At 39.1% G+C, this 13,841-nt stretch overlaps 1 long non-coding RNA gene across 2 annotated transcripts in view; it reads left to right on the forward strand.

Moving 5' to 3' along the window:
* Window positions 1–13,841, forward strand: part of LOC138045669 (uncharacterized) — a 161,291-nt gene that overhangs the window by 17,438 nt on the left and 130,012 nt on the right. The window lies entirely within an intron of this gene.

Below are 13,841 nucleotides of genomic sequence, written 5' to 3' on the forward strand. Positions count from 1 at the left end.
TTGACAATTATCCACCACCAGCCACCGACCCTGAGGTAAATAGTTGTTTTAATATTTACTAAAACAGTGGGATAAAATAGCACAAAAAGAAGATTTAACTCATTTATTCCTGCAACAATTACAAGATTTTTGAGTGCAAATCTTACGCGAATTGCTCGGAGGTGAATAGTTAACTATTCACCGAAGTGGAGATGGCTAGTGGTGGATATTTACCGTGCCGCGAAGCGGCGAGGAAAAAAACCAACCCTAGCCACCGACACTGTATTCTAAGGCAGTGAGATAATATACACCACAAAAAATTAATTTGTATGTTTTCTTCACTTGTCACGGATGCAAGTCGGGACGCCATTTTTTCCTGAGTTGCTCGGAGGTAAATAGAACAGGATATCCGGAGTTTGACGAGCCAATCAGCGCGCGAGTTCAACGCTATCCACTGTTTTAGTATATACTAACAAAGGATATTCGGAAATTGAGTAGCCAATCACAGCGTGCCTTCAAGGCTATCCACAGTTTTAGCATATACTAAGTTCCAATGTAACATACCGGTACCTTGCAACGACTAAAACCGTTGCAAGACAACTTGTACAAACCGTTGCAAAAAGGAAACTTGAGTTCTACTTTCCACAAAGTTTCAACACATTTTGGATCATTGCGTAGTGTAACAGCCTATGAAAATGTTCCCCCGGCCTCATGTCATCATCAAAAACGATACAATTCGCAAGAAACGTTGCCCAGTGTACAACTCGTCGAGAAAATTGCTCCGCAATATGTGAACCTTTGTCGCAAAAAAACTGGGAGAGAAGTTGCTAGTGAATTGCAAAGTGTAACTGTGTCTTGATACACTAGATCGGCCGATTTACACGGTGCGATTTTTGTCGAATGCAACATGCTTAAGACAGGCTTACAACTCGTTTACGATTGTCGTGTACTTCAGTGAAAATGTCGTAGCATCTTAAAACATGTTTTAAAACGCTGCGACAATCGTAAGTCATATCATAGACCTGTCGTAAGCCTTTCGCCGGCGCCAAAATGCCACCATGTAAATCGGCCCGAAGATGTCCTCTCCACACCATCAAGGCTGCAACATTACAAGAGGCACATAAACGACGAAGACGACGATGATGATGATGATGATGATAATGATGATGTTGTGCTGTTCATGATAATCATCCATCGGAGGAAAAGATGATGATGACTAGACTGCTTGCAGTCCCTTCTGAGTTAGTCGAACCACCCACTTTGGTCACGCAAGCGAGCCTAGGGGGAATGGTAATTGAGCAATATATCTTTGCTCAATCATCGTCATCATCATCATCATCGTCACCATCTCCGTCGCCGTCGTCCTCGCTGTCGTTATCATCATCATCATCACCATTATCATTATCATCATCCTCGTCATAATCTGTATCATCATCGTCATCGTTGCCGTCGCAAACGTTTTCTTCATCATTATCATCATTATCATCATCGCCATCATTTCGTTCATCATCTTCATGGCCGCCATCGTCGTTACTGTCGCCGTCGCTTAGCCATCATCATCATCATTGTCATCGTCGTCATTAACATCATCATCATCATACAACAACTTAATGTGGCTTGAGCCTGCGATCCAATTGAAGCCCAGTACCTGGTGAGCGGTCCACTTTAAAAACCAACTGAACTTGGTAAGCTCGTTATATGGTCACTTGATACTGGTCACATCAGGTCATACACGGAGGGATGCCGTGACGTACGTACGGTCGTACGGTCATGCGGAGAGCAAAACCAAATCTTCTCGCACATCTGGGTTGCCTTATTTTCTTACCCATGGTATTTACCCATGGTATTCCGCGCGCGCGCCCTCGGCGAGTGGAGCTCCGCTATAAACATCATAAATGAGACTGGCTGACTGACCAATTAACAGCATCACTGACTGACATCCTGCCTCATCCTCCTGACCGTCCAAAGAAATGATCGACCTAAGGAAGAATGGACAGACTGACTGACGCACTAGCTGGCTGACTGACTGATTGACTACTGGAATGAATAATAAATTAGTTGATTGGTTGATTGATTGACTAACTAAATAGCTAACTGATTGACCAACTGACTGACTAGCTTAGTGACTTACCGCTGACTGATTGGCTAAATGAATGGTCAACTGACTGAATGACTGCTTAACTGATGTAATAATTGACTGATGGCCACACTGACTAAACAAATCGATTGACTTATGGGTTGGCTGATCGACTCACCGACTGACTGACTGAATAGTTGACAGATGGACTGATTGTTTAGCTGAATGACTGGTTGTCAGTGGTGGATCGTTTGCCTGAGTCTGACTGATTGAATAAAGGTCTGACTGATTTATTGACTGACTAAATGAAACCCTAAAGAACTGCTTGAGGGAATGCCTGGCTGTTTGACTGACTAACTGAATGACTGAATAATTGACTGACTGATTGAATGACTGAATTAATGGATGAATGAATGAATGAATGAATGACAGAATTCCTGAGTGATTTCTAGTCTGACTGACTGACTGACTGACTGACTGACTGGATGAATGAATTGTTGATTGATTAATTGGAGAACTGAGTAAATGACTTACTGACTGTCTTAATTATTGAATAACTCACTGAAAACTGAAGGACATCTTATGAGGGAGTGAATGCTTGATTGATTTTTTGACTGACAGACTGATTGATTGATTCATTGATTGATTGATGAATTGAAAATGAAAAACTGCATGAGGGAGTGCCTGACTGACTGACTGACTGACTGACTGACTGACTAAATAAATGTCTGAATAATTGACTGCATGAGTGACTGGAGTAAAGAAAGTATGACTGGCTTATTCATTGACTGAATATCTAGAAAATGAACGACTGCTTGAGGGAATTTCTTACTTACTGACTGATGGAATGAATGACTGAATATCAGTGACTGAATGATTAAATAAATGACCAAATGAATGGTTTATTTATTGAGTGTCTGTTGTTTTATTGACTGACTGACTGACTGACTGAATGAATGAAACTTCGTTTTTTGGGAGGATAAAAATAAATTTCATGTGGTGACTCGTCAAAAAAATAGTGTTTTCTTTTTCAATTCACCAGCTATTCTCCTCCTTTCAAGTTTACATAACAAGAGTTGTAAAACTATATCAAGGAAATAGATGTTGATTTGTTAAGTATTTAAACCATTTACTTTTCGTTGCGTTTAATGACATGTTATTTTGTTTTGTGCAGGTTGCAACCCTGGAAATGTACAAATCAAACAAGAAGAGAGAGCTCAAGATCATCGCAGTGACAAGAACAAGTAAGAGTAGTTCGTATAGAAAGTATTAAATTCAGGAAATCTGACACCAAAAAGAAATGAAGCAAGACAGGATGAAGATGACTATGACTATTACAGAAGCAAGTAAAGGTAATTTATGATAAGAGGTGAAACTGTAGTGTACCGTGTCAAACCTTTGGAGAGGCTATAAGCGCTTTGAAACAAAGTAGAAGTAGCAATAGCAATAACGCAGGCAAAAGCTTTCGCAATGCGAAAAACTGAGGAAAACCGTAATTTTTACCCAATGTCCCAATCGCAGACGAGTATTCACATGGTATTTGGTTGGGGGGGGGGGGGGGGGTAGTGTGAAACTTTGACAATCAACTACAGACAGATTGTTAGATCATTTAACTTCAGCCCTATGATCAAACTGTGATAACAGGAAACAACTGGGAGCTAATGAACGTTTTTTTGAGGGGTGGTAATAGGCTGGTAGTGTCAATTTCTTTGGCAATCGGTGGCAGACACGATTTGCAAACACTGGCAGGGTGAGTTCACACTGACTGCAGTAGAATGAAATTATGACTTGTAACAACAGAAGGATCATGACATTTTCATTGGTTTCAAGGGGGTAGAAATAGGAGGGTAACGTTAGATTATGATCGTCGACTACTAGCGCACCTTGCAACTGTTGTCAAGTATTAGCATGGCTAAGGTGACAAATTATAATTGGCAATCACTGGTAACAAATAACATTTTAGTCGAATTCAAGAGTCTAGAAGCTTTAGGACCTTTTATTTCAAATCATCATCGACCGTGAAATTTTAGTGTTAGTAAGGCTATCGCAAGTGGTATCGTAAGTGGTGTGGGGTAAGACTATAAGCAGCCAAATTTAAAGGGCAGGAAATTTACGAGGTATCAACGGTTGGAAACATTAGGAAGTATTGCTGACCAGTATTGGCAATCATTGGGTGACTGAATATTCTTCGTTAATAAATAGTTTATACTTGAATTCTGATTGGCTACAAAGAGAATGAAGAGAGGAAACAGAATGAAAACTTGAGGAGGCAGCTTCAATGAAAAGGCTTCAAACGTCGAGAATTACAGATTCAGCAAGTTAGTTTTTTTGCCAATAGAGGCCAATTCAATAGAACGGTTTCCTTAACAGAGTAATTAACTTGTTGTGCTCATCGTTTGGGTTAAGGTGATATTCAAGTCAACTGATAATGAAGGTCAGAAAATAGTAACGATCAGGGTTTTTTTAGGACAAGCAAAAGAATCGAAGTAATGAGGCTGTTAGATTTAATGTTGTTTGAAAATGATACATCGTACTTTTCAGTAGTCATGCACGGGCTTTAGGGCGCGGTTTAGGTGCAGGCAAGGCCTCAGTACCTTGGGTTAATACGGCACACTATTGTATCACCATTCAATTATTATTTTTAGTATACGTTTTTAATGCGACCTCAGATTTAACAAACTCTATTTGTGCGAGCTGGAAAAGTTTGCTAATGCTTTCAAACGTCGTTGATTCGACGGTGTTGACACATTTTCAGTCGGACCTATTGATGTTATGCCCTAAGCTCGTTGGTACCCCGGGATGAAAAAGGGCTTTCACGTACTTGACTGAGATTAAAGCAATGACAACACCACAGTGACGACTGAGACTATGAGGGTGAGGTAAATGTGTTAAGACCATGACGATCCCATCACGGAGATCATAATAGTGACAATGAAAAATATGATAGATGTTGACGATGACGATGACGATGACAAATTACGATGTCTCTGACGATGGCGCTGACAATCGGCTAGCTCAATTTTGTACCCAAGTCAAACCCTTTGGGAACAAAACATTTTGTTCCAGGTATTTCGATATCTTTCAATGTGAATGTTACATTAGAATGCAAATGCAATACGCGAAGAATTTTAGCACCGGGAGATTTGAATTGGGTATAACATTGAATTAGCCGATTCGGTCTTGGCGGCAGCGATGAGGATGAGGATGAGGATGAGGATGATGATGATGATGATGACGATGCTAACTGTAATGATGGTACTGACAATGGTACTGATAATGAGAATGAAAATAAAAATGAAAATGACTTTGACCTCCACAACAATAAAGGTGAAACGGACAATGACTGGCAATGACTATGACTATTCTGGAACAAACACATTGGACATGACGATGCAATGGCAATGACTATGCCTTTGACGATGACTAAAGGTGGCGATCAAATACAGTGATAATGGACGCGAAGATGACGATGCAATGGCATGACTGTGAATTTGCTGTGACAATGACATTGGAAATGACGATGCGAAGGCAATGACAATGACGTTTTCACAATAAACGATAAAATACAGTGATGATTAAGGTGGCTCAAACCAGTTTCCAACACTTTCAAGAGACCTTGTTATTATAAGGATTGACACTACAACACTTTATCAAGTAACAGCAATGTTATGGTACGATGTGAAGCATCAATTATTGCTAAACGAGTTGCAGAAATGTTTGTGACGTAACAAGTTATAGGAAGGCCTTGAAAAGATACCCTATGTTTTGCTTTTAGTTGCTCATATCTAAAAAAGAACTCGGTGACCTCAATTTTTTATTACACAAAAGTAATCACAAGGCCAAGATAAAACTCTCTGAAAAGTTTAAATTTATCAAGTAAAGCTATGATCCTCGCAGTTATGGACGCAATTTTAGCAATTGTGTAGAGAAGCCTGAAAATTCCAGGACTTCAACGGGGTTTGAAGCCGTGACTTGACAATACTGATGCGATGCTCTAACCAACTGAGCTATGAAGCCACTGACGTTGGGAGCTGGTCATTTGTGGGTTCTAGTTTCTTGTGAGGGATGAGTCAATGAAATGAATCATATACTGAACTGCGGATATGAAATCAAGTAAAACTGTAATCCTCGCAGTTATGGACGCAATTGCTAAAATTGCGTTCATAACTGCGACTTGATTTCATATCCGCAATTCAATATATGATTCATTTCATATATCATTTCGTTCATTTACAATTATTTAAGGTGGCTCTGAATGCGCACCATATAATTTCATGTTTTTTGTAGTGCCGATAACCAAAACAAATTCTCTAAGAGGCTAGGTCGCTTTACCTGCAGTTCGTTTACAGGGGCCCATATGAATGAAATACACAAGATGGAGTGAATTAGCTATAGTCGCTTTAATTAACTTTTTGCAAGATAAAATCTTATATTCACACAAAATCCAATTGGCCCCAGTAAAGGTGGGGGCTGGAAAACGCCAGAACTGCATAACCAAATGCAAGAATGAAGAAGGCATAGGGGACGTGGCAGGATGAAAATACTCACGAGACTTGCAAAAAGCTTTGATCCTTGATGAGTAGAAGAAGTGAATGAACATGCCACGTCACGCGTCTGATAATCCCCTGAGAGAGGGTAATAACATTTGATAATTGCCTAGCCCATCACGTCACTATAGCATGTGGTTATGCAATATTGCGAACGAAATTCTTTTGACATAACAGTTTAAACACAGCATTACGAGAAGACATAAAATTCCTATTTGCTAGCAAATACTTTCTTTTCAATCTTTGCAGAAAGTTTTATTCTGACATGCTTATTACATTTCACAAATAAAAAATGGGGATCACCGAGTTCGTTTTTGAGATATGAACAGCTAAAGACAAAATATAAGGTGTTTTTGCAAGGCTTTCCTGTTTCAATGGTAACTTGTTACGTCACAATAATGACTGCATCGTCTTCAGCAATAATTGCTGGTATCATAACGTTGCTGTTAGGTGATAAAGTGTTTTAGTGTCAATCCTTCTAATAACAAGGTCTCTTGAAAGTGCTGAAACTGATTTGAGCCACCTTTAGTCGAAGATGACCACGCCTGGTAATGGCAATTGCAATGACAACAGCGATAATACGATGACGATGACGATGACGATGACAATGCAAATGGAAACTGCAACTGGCAACGGTTTTAGGCAAAAAAGCAATAACAAAGACTTTGACTTTGACTTGACTTTGATAACGATGATGATGGCATTGCAGATGACAATAAAGGATGTCAATGACAGTAACGGCGAAGATCAAAATCGGATTAAGGCAAGGGAACTGACAGCAACAATGACAATGACAATGACAATGACAATGACAGAGCCAGAGCCAGAGCCAGAGCCAGAGCCAAATAACGTTGACCATCGCGATAACAATGACGATGTCACTGACATTGACGACGACGACGACGACGACGACGACACAATAATAATGTTGACAATCATTTCATTGACGTTAACTATGGCAATATAAATGATGATAGCAAGGACGAGAAAGTACCGATGGGTACAGTGCCGAGAAAGCCAAAAGTTTCGGTATGGCAAACGACTTTTTCCCTTCAGTAACAGAGCAAACACACGACAAACAAAAGTGGTCAGCATCGCTGTTAATTTACTGTGCAAACAGTCTTCACAGCCAACTAATGAATCATTTCGTCAATAACTCATACATAACTTATACGATCCACTGACAGTACAGAGACGCTGGGTAGTTAGGAAGTAAGGCACTGGTTTTAAAAACTTGGACGGATCCATTCCCTCAAAAGATGATTCTTAAAAGACTATTTCTCTGGGTTCTCCGATTAAATTATCACAATCACTCAAACGTATACTCATCTCACTTTTCAAGAGAATTGAAAGCGGAAAAGAAAAATTTGAGGGAAGGAATAGCTTCCAAACGTAAAGAAAAATAAAGATATTTTGTCTAAACACCGTCTGCAAGACATACATAGTAAGAAAAAAAATGTTTTTCACGTTTGAATTACAGACAGAAAGACGTTGACACCACCCTGCCCCCCTCCCCTCTCCCCTTTACTTCGGGCACAACATCTTTAAGTGCACAAGTTGCAAGAATTGGGGCTGCCACGCATTTGGAAAGGTCTGTATTGTCATAAGCATGTTCGTTATATGCTGTCAAATAAAAGGCCTGTCCGCATAGGACATGGTTTGGTCACACAAAAAACTGCAAAAGCTAACGATAACAGCCAATGTTACGGTGCCATAATGATGCTATTTACAAGGGAAGTAAGGGAAAAACTGCGAGTGTAATAGGTTATGCCATATGTAGCAGTCGAATGCAGCATACTTGAGCAAGAGTTTAGTCGTATATTCCCCGTTAGATCTATCACTCCTGCTCTCCAGATACGGACCAAAAGGGTGGATAATAGGGATCCTAGCATTCTTACTTTCTCAATTAACACTTAACATCTATAATAATAATATAATATATATATAAGTTTATATAGCGCTTAAACTATAGAATATTCTAAAGCGCTTTACAATGAAAAGACATAAATAAATAATAAATACTATTTACAAAATATATAAATATAATGCTTACGAACTAAAGTAATCTGATTCATAAGATGTGGATATAAAAACATCAAAAAATATGTACGTATAGATACAAAATTATAAATATATAAAATAAATCTAAATGCATAAAAGAAAAGAAAAAATATATATATGTAAACTGATCAAAAAAGTTCAAGACAATTATGCAATTAGGAGTCAATAGTAAGCCTTTTTAAAAAGATAGGTCTTAAGCTTTTTTTAAAAGTCTCTAAATTTGCCGATAGTCTAATGTCAAGTGTAAATCGTTCCATATTCTTGGTCCGGCTATAGCAAAAGCACGGTCACCTTATTTTGATTTAGATATTGGTATGAACAGTAGTTCTTTATCATCAGATCTAAGTTTATATCTCCGTGTTGGCTGAATCTGAAGTAAGTTAGTCAGGTACACAGGAGACAAGCCATTTACTGCTTTAAACACTAATAGAGCAATTTTGAATTCAATTCTCTGCTTCACTGGAAGCCAGTGTAGTTTTATAAGCGATGGTGTAATGTGGTCGTACTTGGGAATAAAGCATATGACTCGCGCAGCTGCATTAAGCACCTTCTGAAGACGTTCTTGCTGATATGCAGGTAGGCCCAACAGTAGCGAGTTAAAAATAGTTCAGGTGCGATGTTACAAAGGCGTGGACTAGTATTTTAGTAGTGTCGGTTGAAAGAAATTTTCTGATCTGTCTGATGTTGTAAAGTCCTCTGAAGGCTTTACTGCAGGTCTTGTTGATGTGATCATTCATAGACATTTTATCATCAAACCAGGCACCAAGATTCCTGATGCTGGTCAAGGGTGCTATGTCAGCTGTCCCCACTTTCACAGAAGGTATTCCACTTTAGCTAACTGTTGGCGAGTACCAATAATGATAAACTCAGTTTTGGTGACATTGAATTTTAGTTTGTGAGAGATAAGCCACGCACGAACTTCAGCAATGGCAGCACATAACGCAGATAGTGCACGATCCATCTCTTCAGAGGATGACGGCCGAAAAGATAGATATAGCTGCGTATCATCCGCGTAGCCTTGCATATCGGGTAAATGTTTTTCCATAAGTTTAAAGAGTCGAGAAGTATACAGTAGGAACAAGATTGGACCGATACAACTTCGTTGCGGGACTACATATTTCATTTGATAGTCTTTAGAACAAGATTGTCCAACAACTACTAGCTGTTGTCTTTCTTATAGAAAAGAACGGTCCAACTGAAGTGCACTACCAATAACACCGAAATCAGATTGAAGTAACTGAAGTAGTAAATAATGAAAAATAGAGTCAAATGCAGCAATTAAGTCAAGTAATACGAGAAGTGTAACCTCATGTCGATCCATGCTTAGCAAAATGTCATTCTGCACTTTAAGTAGGCAAGTTTCGGTAGAATGGTATTTCCGATAAGCTAGGTTGCTAGGAAGCGGTGCATTCTCAGAGCAGTGCGACAATAATTGTTGAAGTACCAGTTTCTCAGCACACTTTGAAATAAAGGACAGATTACTACTGACAGGTCGAAAGTTGTTGAGTACAGGTTCAAGGTCCAGTTTTTTCAAAAGTGGTTTCACAAGAGCACCGCACTTCCAATCAGCAGGAACAAGTCCACCAAGGATGGAGAGATTTACCATTTCGGTTATTACTGGGAGAAGTTCATCAATGCATAACTTCAGTAGCCATGTGGGAATTGGATCCTGTTTACAAAATGCACTAGAGGAGCTCATGATGACAGCACGAACATCCGATTCTGTAACCGTAGAAAATGAGTGAAGTTGAATTTCTGGTGGATAACAATTAATTTGTGGTGGAACCATATGAATGCTGTCAATTTCCTCTCTTAGCAGATCAATTTTGCGGCCAAAAAAATCACCAAAATAATTGGCGAGAGTTTCACTGTCATTATGAGGTGGCAGTCGACATTCTTGCTTCTTATTGCACAACGAGGTGACAACCTGAAAGAGTTTACGGGAATCCCCAGCACATTGATTGATTTGTTCAGTGTAGTAAAGATGTTTACAGTCGTGCAGTAGCTTTGTGTACTTGTTGCATATTTCACGATAGGCATCTTTGTCAGATTTCCATTGGCTTCGCAACATTTTCTTCTCTAACTTTCTTCGCTTTGCTTTCAAGGCTTTAAGCTCAGGGTTAAACCACGGGACCATAGGCCTTACAGTTACCGTTTTATGCAATAAAGGAGCATTTCTGTCTAGACTATCTGTAAGTACCTTGTCGTAGGTCTTGGCCAGATTTAACAGGTCAGTTGGAGGATTGTGGTGTAGCTTAGAGTCAAGGATGTTGTTCTTGAAAGTCTCAATATCGATCTTCTTGTATTGACGAAAACAGATTTCTTTTATAGAAAGTTCAGGGCGAGGAAAAGCCATAGCAGTTTCAATAAAGCAATGATCAGAGATGAAGAACGTTGTACGTGGAGTTTGTAGGAGCAAATCAGAACATGATCGAGTCACAACAAGGTCTAAGATATGACCAGATGAATGCGTAGGTGTAGTATCATGTCGTACGACACCAAACGTTTCCAGTAAATCCGAGAATTTATCAGCGTCAGAGTCAGTATGGCTGTCGAGATGAAAATTGAAATCACCAGAGATAAGCAAAACTTCAGGACACATAACAATATTTTCCAGATAGACAGAAAATTCCTCAAAGAAGACATTAGCAGACACTGGGTGTGCCTCAGAGTAAGGTGGTCGGTAGATGCCAATGATTTTCAGTGGTCTACTTAAGTTCATAATGTTCCATTCACAATATTCAAAGGATCGTTTTTCTCCAGAGTCAGTTCGAGAAGTCTGAAGATTATCTCTGTGCATTAATCCAATACCGCCTCCAATGCGCTGCGAAGGTCGAGGACAATTATGAACCAAATATCCTAGTGGTGATAGTGAAGAAATACTAAAATAATCTTCATCTTTAAGCCATGTCTCAGTAAGCACACAAAGGTCAACTGTTACCCATCACATGATCAATAATAAGATCAGTCTTATTTCTTGCAGATCGTACGTTTGCGACGGCAAAGCATAGTTGTTTTGCAGTTGGAAGTAATTGCTGGCATTTCTTCACGTATGATAAGTTATTCAGTACAGTGTTCACCGTAGCATTATTTGATGTATTGTTCCCATTGTTGATGTTGTTCTGCTCCATCGAAAAAATTTGCATGTAAGAATCGAAGAAACATTTTGAAGAATAATAATTATGAAAATATGATTTAGTAGAATAGCCAGTGGAAAACGAACAATACCTGCCGTAGCCCAGAACAGTAGTTATTCGTCGTTGCTTATTTCGGCCAGCTCTACAGCCACGTTGAGAAACAGATTTTGCTATTCCAGCGAGTTTTAAGCTCTTCCACGTTGAGTAATCCAAATGTAACTTCGCAGGAAGTGTAGAAATAATGTTCCATAATTCAAAACTCGCGTACGTAAGTTTCACATTGCCCAGTGTTGATCCCAACCTCCGCACAAATACGTCTAAGCAGACGAAAAAAGCCCAAAATTTTCAAAGTTCGTGACCCAGCCACTGAAGCGCGACAATATCATATCAAATTAGATTGGTTTCACTCTCGATCTGATCATTGACCACTTTAAACCACACAACCACGCAAGAAAGACACTGAATTGACTTACATGCACTCAAATAATTAACTTGACTTGACTAAGAGTACTTACCAGACGGTTACCAAACAGATTATCAAACTTTTCAACGTAACTATCTCATAGAGATCATCAGAAGGGACTCGCAACTTCTTATAACTCCTATACCACAATTCAAACCATTTACCATCCAAATTTCTTGTGGGTAACGTTTTTTCATTCAGTCAGTAAAACAGAAAGATAATGATACTCATGGAGTCTATCCATGTTCTTACAGTGGTCTGTTAAGACCTTAAAGGACTGCTACTCAAATCACTGAATACACTACGAACCAAATCATCGCACTTTAACCCACAAAATTTGCGTGGTTGTACGAACCAAACCATCGCACCATGAAGACTATTGACAACATAACCGTTCGTTTATGGACTGACTCTTATTAGGATAATCACATTTGCAGACCACCGTTACTTCGAAGTAGTGTTGCCTCAGGGGCATTGCGTTACGTATTGCACTCGCAGATTATTCCCCTACTTTCCTTTACAGTTTCGTTATTAAGACACCAAAGTGTTTGCTTTATTACGATTCTCAATTCTGTACTTGTTTTGTTGACTGAATCATGACATTAAGACAAATGCATTAATGCGCTTTGCGGGAGGTGATGGAGTCCAAGGCAGGAAGACAAGAGGTGTCTTTTGCAAAATAGGTATAACTTCGGTTCTTTTTACGGATGGGAAACATCTTTTGCAGTTTATCCTAAACATTTACGTTTCTATGCGTCAAAACTGGCTGACATTTATCGAACAGCCATGCTAGCGAGAGGAATGGATCTATTCCTTCTATGTCATCACAAAACGTTTTGCAATGACAAGCCAGTTTGTGATGTCATTGAGGGGCTAGAACAGCCTCTCTCACTGGTTTGGTTGTACAACAAATGTTTGTTAGTTTTGGTGACTTCTACGGCGTGTAAGGGATGTAAAAGTGAAAAAAGTTTGCCATAATCTTCCTTTTTAAGGGTTCTACAATCATTAGGAGCTTTTTGTCATGTCAACTGCAAAAAATGTACCAGGCAAATAAAGTTAAGTTTGTTTCCATTCCCTAAGAGAATAGAGAAAAAGCACGGAAGTTCTTTCGCCCAGAGTGGACTTTGACCTTTTCGCTTAAGTGACACTGAGGAAAAAAAAAAAAAAAACTAATACGGCGTCCCCAATACGCATGCGCCGTATTTTTTTGAAAAAGAAAACCATTTCCCATTGAAATAATAAACAAACGTCAATAAAAACTTCTGTTTTTATTGTCTCTATTATGTATTTCATTGTACAGAGATAATTTATTTAAGTTTTTCAAAACAAAAAAAAAATAGGCGCATGCGTACTTTAAGCGCCTTTACTTTTTCTAAGTTTTTTGGCGGGAAAATCTGACTAAAATTGCACAGCGTTTCCCCTAACAACATCTTGAAGGAAAAGCGGTCAAAAGGCTCTACCTTAAATTCAACCCACAAAAACTAAAAGAGTGTAAAGTGAAGAAAACCATAAAAAAAAACGCTCGAGTGTTTGACTACCTTCGTCCGTGTTTTAAAAAAGAAACTTACTGAAATGAG

This window comes from Montipora capricornis, chromosome 4 (genome assembly GCF_036669925.1).
Source record: "Montipora capricornis isolate CH-2021 chromosome 4, ASM3666992v2, whole genome shotgun sequence".
In the NCBI taxonomy this organism is placed as follows: Eukaryota; Metazoa; Cnidaria; class Anthozoa; order Scleractinia; family Acroporidae; genus Montipora; species Montipora capricornis.